The following is a 9,365-nucleotide window of genomic DNA, read 5'->3' as shown; positions in this document are numbered from 1 at the left end:
ATCATAAAGTCCCTTGAGGAAATGGCGTTGCTTCTCCTTATCATCAGCTACATCATTTGAAACATAGCGTGATAATTGTGCAAACTTGTCACGATACTCCACCACAGACATGGATCCTTGCTTAAGGGACCTGAATTCCTCTTGCTTCAATTCCACTAGTCCATCGGGATATGATATGACCGGAAATTGTCTGTGAATTCCTGCCAGGTGATAGCAGGAGCATCGTTGGGGCGTCCATACTAGAAAGAATCCCACCAATCCTGAGCTGCTCCTTGGAGTTGACCAGAAGCATACAACACCTTCTCAAGATCATTGCATTGTGCTATGTTAAGTTGCTTTTCCACAGCACATAACCAATCGTCTGCCTCCAAGGGGTTTGAGGCATGGGTGAACACCGGTGGGTGACCCTTCATGAATTCCCCATGCTTGTCTCTAACCTAAACAGGTGGTGGTCCTCTTGTAGGTTCATTATCCAAGCGTTGCATCATGGCTTGCATCAACTGCGCTTGCATTCCCATCAATTGTTCCATAGTCACTGGTGGCGGTGGTGGTGGATTTATGAGAGCATCACATCCACTGACCATGGCCTCTGCCTCTTCCTCCTCTTGCGGCCATCTATTTTTCCAACAAATGCGCAAAATTTTAGAGATTTCCAAATTATAGAGAGCTTATAAAAGATAATGAACAATGCTGAAAACTTTCTAGGACAAGATTCAATTATAGCAGTTCGGTAAATCTATCATAACTTGAGTTTCAGAGATCCCACAGAGGTGTACCAAGAATGGTTGGAAAGCTTAGGAGATTAGCTACAACTTTTATTTAGAACACTTTTATAGATTCTAGGTATATACATGGTCAAAAACAGAGCTAAACCGAATCTGTTCTGGGTTCTAGTCTGCGTAGGAACATCAACTTGTGATAGCTAGATCTCACAAACCTGAATAGATATTGATGTGATTCTAGAGACATTTGAAAGATATAGAAGTCTAGATATCTCCACAAAAATTTCAGAATCTTTGGCTGTCACAGAACCGACCAATTTATAAGAGCACAAGTACAAAAACAATCGCCGAAACGATCAAATTCTCGAACTTGAGCCCATATAAACCCGGTAGTCAACCGAAATCTCGAAGGATTTCAAACCAACTTGCATACAACCAAGATCATAGTAATTCAACATAACATATCGTACGTTACAACATTTCACATACGTTTGCAAATAGGTTACATCATCACAGAGTCATTGTTATTACAAAACAAGTCTTGTACACATGCGGAAGCAAATAGTTTAACTCACACACCGAGTTCAAATACACATACTGGTTTGCTGATCACAAACTGCAAAAGCATTCAGATAAAAGAAAAGAGATCATGCCCATGATCTAGTCTTCATCACCCGCTGGGTGGAGACAATACTTGCAGAATCCCTGATATAGAAGGTCATCTACAACAAGAGGGAATAAACCCTGAGTACGGGAATGTACTCAGCTAGACTTACCCGTCGAAAACCAAACAAATGACACCAAGGATTATGCATAGCTTAATGTAGTGGAGCTAGCTGACACTTTCTTTTTGTAGAAAAGCATAAGTAATAATGATCAACTCTTAACCTGAACTAGCAGTAACTTTTTAGCCATTAACCTGTCATCTATATTAGCACCTGTACTAAGCAATCATTTTATTAGGGTGCAAACATTATTAACCATATCAGGTATTCATTGTGGCAACCTTATCATCATCCATTTAACCATATCGTTAAATTAATTGAATCTACGTTGCCGCTGCTCAGTCAAGTTCTCACTATCCGGGAGAGACGGTGATTTCGAATCGATTCCTATCCAGCTGGAGGGGTATTCCTAAACACAAACCCTGCTTCCCCCGTCAGGGTCGCAACAAGTCACCTTTGGTACAATTCAGGAGTCGCGGGTCCAAACAGATCGGCATTCTCAGAGAACCACTCTGCCAAGGTTGTTCGGGACTCTAACCCGCCTTGGACTTATGCCAATGGCTCTCCGCACATCCTTACTACCTCCAGAGTGCCGCCACTGCTCGCGTTCCCGGCCTAAATCGAGCTACTAGGCTTCACGGTCGGAACGACTTATACGGCCAGCTAAGTGTTAGGCTGCGTTCAACATGACGTGAGGACGTACAGCGTATCGGTCCTTAAACGACTCAGATGGAGTCACTATGTTCAAACCTACACAAGACCCCACCCGGTCTTAATTCATTATTCACAGGGTTCTTTTCCACGATAGCAAATATAGCCAACCGTGATCCACCTCATCCTAAAGCTCGCAGGTGACAGGAAATCACCTGACTTCTACCGCACTAAGCATGGCTAAGCATTTAACCCGTTCCTGAACTTAAATAGGATTCCAGTGCGATATCTGGACAAGGAAGGATATATAATGCAGTAATTGGTTCCAACCAATTCCTATACTTAATGCATCATCAACAATAAAAGATACTCAATGTATTTGTAAAAACATGGAAGGCTTAATATGCTTTGGGGCTTGCCTTTCAGGCACGAGGAAGGCTGGTGGTCAGGGCACTCGGGCAATTCTTCTGCGGCGACTGCTTCGTCGGGTTCTTGCACCTTGGGTTCCTCCTCCTAGTTGGCTCCCTTGAACTCCAGCAACGTCACTCCCTCCGGCACACCTATTGCATGAATACGCAAGATAAATATCATGGATGCACATGAACGAATGTCAGGGATGCTCGGGGAATGCACATGTTCGCTGTAGTTTGCATATTCCAACTTAAGCCCTATTCAAATCACTTTACTTACCAAGTTTATACAACCTAATGTATAATTGCTCATCTTCAGTTAATGACCTAGCACCTGCACCTAAGCATATTCTCAAGTTAGGCTAACCCCTAAACAATCAACGAGAACATTGCAACCACATACACTCAAGCAATTGTATTTCAGCAAAATGAATACTAAGTAGCGGTGCAGTAAACTAGCCATAACTGGAGATTTATAATTCCAAATGACATGCAACAAGACAATCTGGAAAGCTTATGAAATTGTATGCAATTCATTTTCAGACCTCGAAGCATGATTCAAACCTTTGCCAGTTCGAATTCATAAATCAACAGAACTCTGTCCTCACAAGGCAGAGAGTAAGCAAAACTGGAACCTAACTTTAAACAGCTGTAGTTTCTAAACTACTAGGCCAAATGCCCTCAATTTTGACAGGAGCTAGCTACCTAATTTATCTACAACTCTTGTATTCATCTCATTCACAGAAAACCAAAATATCATGGGGAACTTTCCAAAGTCCCCAGATCTGTCCAGAGGGACATAATGCAAACAATTAATTATTAACTTATGATATAAACACTTAATTAGACAAAACTAACTTTACTGATATATCACACATATCACAAGAACACCATAAAGTAGGGTGTTCATCACCAAAACATTTCTTTTAATACCTTTCTTAATTTATTTAATTAATTATAGGAAATAGTAAGCATATATGAAAGCTACACCATTAAATCTACAAAAATTACAGTAGACCCTACATGCCCTAAGTAGACTACCATAAAAATTTCACACCATTTTATTAAGTGCAATATCCTACACAAAAATGGTAAGGCAGAATGGCTTAAAATGGCATAATTAGGAAACCTTAGTGAAAAGTGTCAAGCAACAGATTTCATATTTTTCCTAGCATCTTTAAGGTACCAAGATACTTCCTACCAAGTTTCATGGCCATAGGATTCATAGATAATTTACAAAAATTCACCCAAGTATCTACCAATGATAAAAGAAAAATCTATAACTCAAAAACTACACATGCAATGACTCTCAAATTTTAACCAGAGCTTCTACTATACAAGACTAGCTTACCCACAAAATTTCATAATTTTTGGATCACAGAAACTCAAGATATGATTTAAACAAATTTGCATGCATTCAAAAACACTTTTCAAGTTCCTATTTAATTCATCCAAAATTTCTACATAATGTGCTCAAGACATATTTTTCTTAAATACTAGACCTAACTGTGAGTCTAACAAAATTGGAACCATCCAATTTGGATCTACAAAACAAGAGATACAAAAATATCAAATCAGCATTCAAAACTGAATTTTTGAACTAGCCCTATGAACTACAACCACTGACAAGCGGGACCCGGGTGTCAGCCGACCCCACCCGTCAGCGAGACGGAAACAGAGGAGGCGCACGCGACGGCGCGGCACACGATGAGGCTCGCTGGCGGCGGCTCCTCCGGCGAAACCAAGTGTACCAACGTGCTCCCCTAAGTAACCCGCACCGACTGGTACCAAGAACATGACCTATTCCTAGCCCTAGCCTTGCCGGCGGCGAGAGCAGCGGCGGTGCGCAAGGTACGGCGGCGCTTCGACGATGGCGGCCCGCCATTGTCCCGCTCGAGCTCGGTACGAGCTCTGCAAGACCACGGTGAAGCTTCCTAGGCGAACTAGGGTTCCGAGGTGCAGTGCAGGTGCCTGGCCATGTGCGCCGGCCAGCAGCGGCGCTCAGGGTACACCGACGAGGTCAGCAGCCCGGCGTGAATACCGTGAATCACCGAACTACATCTAGAGGTTAGAAACTATAGCTAACAGGGAAGCTCATGCTTGCGCTAGCTAGAACAGAGACGAGCCAGGCATGGCCAGCGACGGTGAGCTCCTGTATGCGGCCATGGTAGCCATGGCGAGAGCGACCGGCCGTTCCGGCATGCACACATGGTAGCGTCTAATGTTACTCCTACCCGAGCACCAGCGAGCTAGGAGGGTACTAGGATGGTAGAGAGCTCAGCGAGAGAGGGAACAAGGAGATGGGGCCACGACGGCCGTGCGAGCGGCGGCGCTCTGGTCGGCCTCCCGCTCGAGCGCATCGCAAAATGTGGCTCACCTAACGGGGCAACACGAGCGTGAAGAGGTGGATATCGTAGAGGTGATGGTGGTGGAGCTATGGCCGTGATCAATCGGACAATGGTGGTGAGGCGACGGAGCTGGACGGAGGCGGAGCTCGCGGTGGCGCTAGCAGTGGTGTGCTCGGCCGCGAGAGAGCGAGAAAAGGAAAAATGGATGGCGAGCAGGTCAGGCAGGCGCGCGGCTTCAAATGGGGGACATCGGCAGCGGCGTCAGGCCAACCACGGCGCATGGCCGCGTGGTCAGATGGCCGGCAACGGGTGTCCACACGCGTCAGCTGATTTCTATTGTCGGTTGGCCATGACCGGTCTGAAGCTCGCGTTTCAGCGTTCATCGAGTCCGACTGACGGGCGAACTTTGACACCGATTAACTCCTAAACCGTGACATATTAGAGGAAACAACGAACATGAAAGTTGTAGCCCGTACTTCCATCTTCAATTTCTATTTAAGTGCCAAGGACTAATTCTCAACGAATATAGAGTAAAATCAAGCCAAAGTCCAGTTCATGAAACTGAAATCCAGTACAACACTTAGAAAAATTTTCAATTGTTGAAACAGCTTTCAATCCTGACTTGTGGGCTATTTTTGAATATGTTGTGCACATTTTCATGAGATGGTCATAGAAGAACTTTTGTTCCACATATAATTCTCTACAACTTTGCTTTAGGTTGCTCAAGCATGCATAGAATCTAAGTTACACTTTTAAACAGTCAAACTCAGGAGCTCTAGGGGTCCAAATTGGTCAACCATGACTTGGAAACCTAATTAGGCAAAATGATCCACATGAACATTGTTCCTAATGACATTCTAGGTGTAACTAAGTTACTTAGGATGATTATTAACCACACCACACATTGGTCACACAAGAATCAAGCATCACATGTATTGAAACAATGAAAACACAAGAAATGTTGCAAATGTTTCATAGTCATGTTTCATGTGATATAAGTTCACGAAGGGATGCATGATGCTCATGTTCATGAAATGCAGTGCACATGTGGAAGCTAAACACCAGGGGTGTTACATTGGCAGCCCAGATTTTGAGATACAAGATAAAGAACATAAACTGCTCTAGAAAATAGCACAGCAGATATAAGATAAAGCAACCCCATCTGCATTAAGACTCCATCTAAACTTAAGGTTCAAATCTATGGAATTTTGTGGACAAGCCCACAAACCTCCAGCAACCAAACAAACTCAAAAACATCCAAGTTCACAATAGAAAACATCCAATCACTAAAGTTCACAAGACAAGACAAGACTAGACATGACACACGAACAAACAACGTAGTAACTTTAAACAAGGAACCTAACACCTATGGGGCGGTGTCAATCATGGTGAACAACCAACGCTTCTTCTTGTAGATCGGTGGCAGCCCAAGTTAAGCACGCAGTTCATCAACTTGCTTCTGGAGGCGCCTCTCGGCCCTCTGCGATGCTCGCAGCTCTCCCTTGACCTCTTCATCTACACCCTGCATGGCATGGACATGTTGCACAGTTGCTTCTAGAGTTGGATCACTTTCTGGTGGTGCCAGGACCTGCCAATTACCCTCATGATCATTGCGAGGAAGGAACCTAAAATGATCCTCCTTCATGGCCTCAAAACGATGACCATGGTAGTAGATGTAAGCGTCCTGCGCTGCATCTTTCATGCCATCCAATGTGTGAGCCCGTCTGGCAGTGGCACGATGGACAGTCTCCACCTCATGTCCATTCTTTATGTCATTCGAAGTGGTGACAACCAGCTCTACCTTCCAAAAGGTTGCCTCCAAAGGATGCTGGTACTCTGCATAGTGATAGTTGATGGAGGCATGCAGATCAGGGTAGTAGTCATCCAGCACATGAGTAAGGAGGGTGTGGTAGTAGGCCATCTTCGGGGCTAGCTTGAAGTAGTATTTGCACTTCCAGCCTATCTCCTCATCCACCATAGGGATAGCTGGGGATGGCACAGGCGTAGGTGAAGTAGCTAATGACTCTACTGGGGTAGCTTCAGCAGCATAGACAGGTGCAACAGCTAGAGTAGGAGCAGGTGCAGGTGTCGGGGTTGCCATCCACTCCTCATCATCATCAATCAAGGGTTCCACCTCATCATCGGAGATGATCACAATCTCCTTCTCCGCCTGTGGAGCACGGGGGTGAACATGGCACGTTAGCCTGTAGTGCTGAGGCGGGCGGTCTTCGGGTTATGAGACATCTATAGATTTAGAGTAAGATAGAATTAGAATAAAAAAAATTATATAATAGATTAAGGTATGAATAGCATAAATACTTTAATAAAATAACAAGAATATGATAGTAAGCAGGAAACTAGTGGAGCAAAGATGCTAAAACGATCATTTCTAACTAGGCTTGCGTCCTACAGTCAATACGGCTCTGATATCAATTTGTCACACCCAATTTTAAGGATAAAATTGAATACACTAAACTCATGTGTGCCCAGGGATCAGTCACACATACAAGTTGACAAATTATAAGAAGTATCATCATGGTGTATCTTACATCATGATTAATAACATCACATAGTCTTACACAGCACAGCAGAAAATAAAAAGATAACTCTCTTGAGGAAGCTCTAACATAGGGATGGTCAACTGGTTGATCACAAGCCTAATAGTCCTTAGGAAACTCCAAATACACGTTGTCATCTGTTACCCATCTGGGATTTTTATCCAAATATAGAAAGTAAACAAGCATAAGTACTTCCCGTACTTAACAAGTTAACATGGGGTTATGAAAGCTCAAAAAGGATGACACTGGCTTACTACAGTTAGCACTTTCAGTAGGTCAAGATTTTATCATCAACTATTATCAAGTTATGCTTAAGCCCCAATTAATCCCACATGATCAGATATTAGAATTATTTGTACCATATTATCATCATAGAACATCATGAATGAACAACAATAATTAACCATTTATTTTGTGAGTTTTCTGGGCCGCTCGTGCCCGTGAGCACGACTGTTATAATAGTTTGTAACCCTCTATAGAGGTTGTGCACATTCACCGTGAGTCGTGATTCCCTTAAGCCCGGGTTAATTACTCCCATATCACTGCCAAGGTGAGCGGGCGGGGTACACTATGAAGTCATTTCATAGGTTTCTCTAACAAGTTAGGTCCACTAGGTTTCCTCGGTAGGCAGATGTAGGAACCCCCCTTTCCTATGGCACATATCAATTGCGGCTATACACATAGGAACAGAGGCAGCCCTATACCCAACGTGGCAAGCCCCTTTTGCACCATAAAGGTAACCTCTAGCAAAATAGAAAAGGTCCTATTACTAAGCTAAAGTTAGATCTATGTGACCCTCACGGTTGCACTGTCAGTCCTAGCTTTTACCGATAGATAAGTCCTTATGGAGGGCAGAGAGCATCATGATTGAAAGTCATTTGCTCCTTCGCCCTATAATTCAGTTCTTTAAAAGTCAATTTTACCTTTTTGTTCCATAGAACCATTATTTTATTATGTAGATCATGTATAGTTACTTTGACCGCTAGCAAACTACCCATATGCATATAACCCATAGGAGAACAAGGAACATGATAATCAACACACTAGGATGTCCTTACAGGTATCAAAATTAGACACATGCAAATGAGTAATTAATAAATGTGAATAGGCATCAAGGTAGATCCCATGCTATACTTGCCATGGTTAGCAAACTCCTGCTGGTCCTGCTGGTCGTCAAAGGACTCTGGTCTCCAACGTTCTCCTCACCGTCTGAACACGACCAACATGACAACATACAACATTTCAGGAACATTCATGCAAAGCAAACAAACTTATTATTAGAACAGTACACTATCAGTATAGAAAACAAGATAAAATGTTTATGAAAAGAATCTACATCTCGCTACGATCACATCAACGCGAAGTTCACGAAAATCAGAGCTAAAACGCGAAAGTTATGAATTAAACGGGGTTTCCTATAGCAATTTATTTAATTAAACCTAACCATGAAATTTAAAAGTTGCAAATATGGTTAACAGTGGTACTAACATGTAGAGAACTTTATTACGAATCTAACGCAATTTGAATGGGTCAATTCGGAGCTAAAACGACGATTTTATGAGCAAAACAGTGTAGTGGCATTTCTATAAATAGAAGGAACTATTTTTGAATTTAAATAAAATTAAATCTAGAATTAATCAAAACGGTGAGGACTGCAGGTTCTAATTGGCCGAACTTAGGGGTCTCTTTAGCAAAATTACCCGCGAAGGGGTATCGGCCTCTCTGGACCGTTGATCCTACGATGGACGGCTCAGAATAGATGGGAGGGAGAGAGAAAAGAGGCCGGCGGCCGGGAACAGTGCTTCCGGCGGCGGAGCACCATGGCTGGCGGCAAGGACTCATCGGCGAGCGGGGAACTTGGCCTACGAGCCATGGTTTGCGCAACTGAGAGCACTGGGGGATAGCGGGGGTTCATGCAACCTCGCCCATGCCGAGAAGGCAGCCGGAGGAG

This window comes from Miscanthus floridulus, unplaced genomic scaffold (assembly GCF_019320115.1).
Source record: "Miscanthus floridulus cultivar M001 unplaced genomic scaffold, ASM1932011v1 fs_767_2_3, whole genome shotgun sequence".
Taxonomy (NCBI): Eukaryota; Viridiplantae; Streptophyta; class Magnoliopsida; order Poales; family Poaceae; genus Miscanthus; species Miscanthus floridulus.
The sequence above is the reverse complement of the archived record's forward strand: the minus strand, read 5'-3'. Positions refer to the sequence as shown.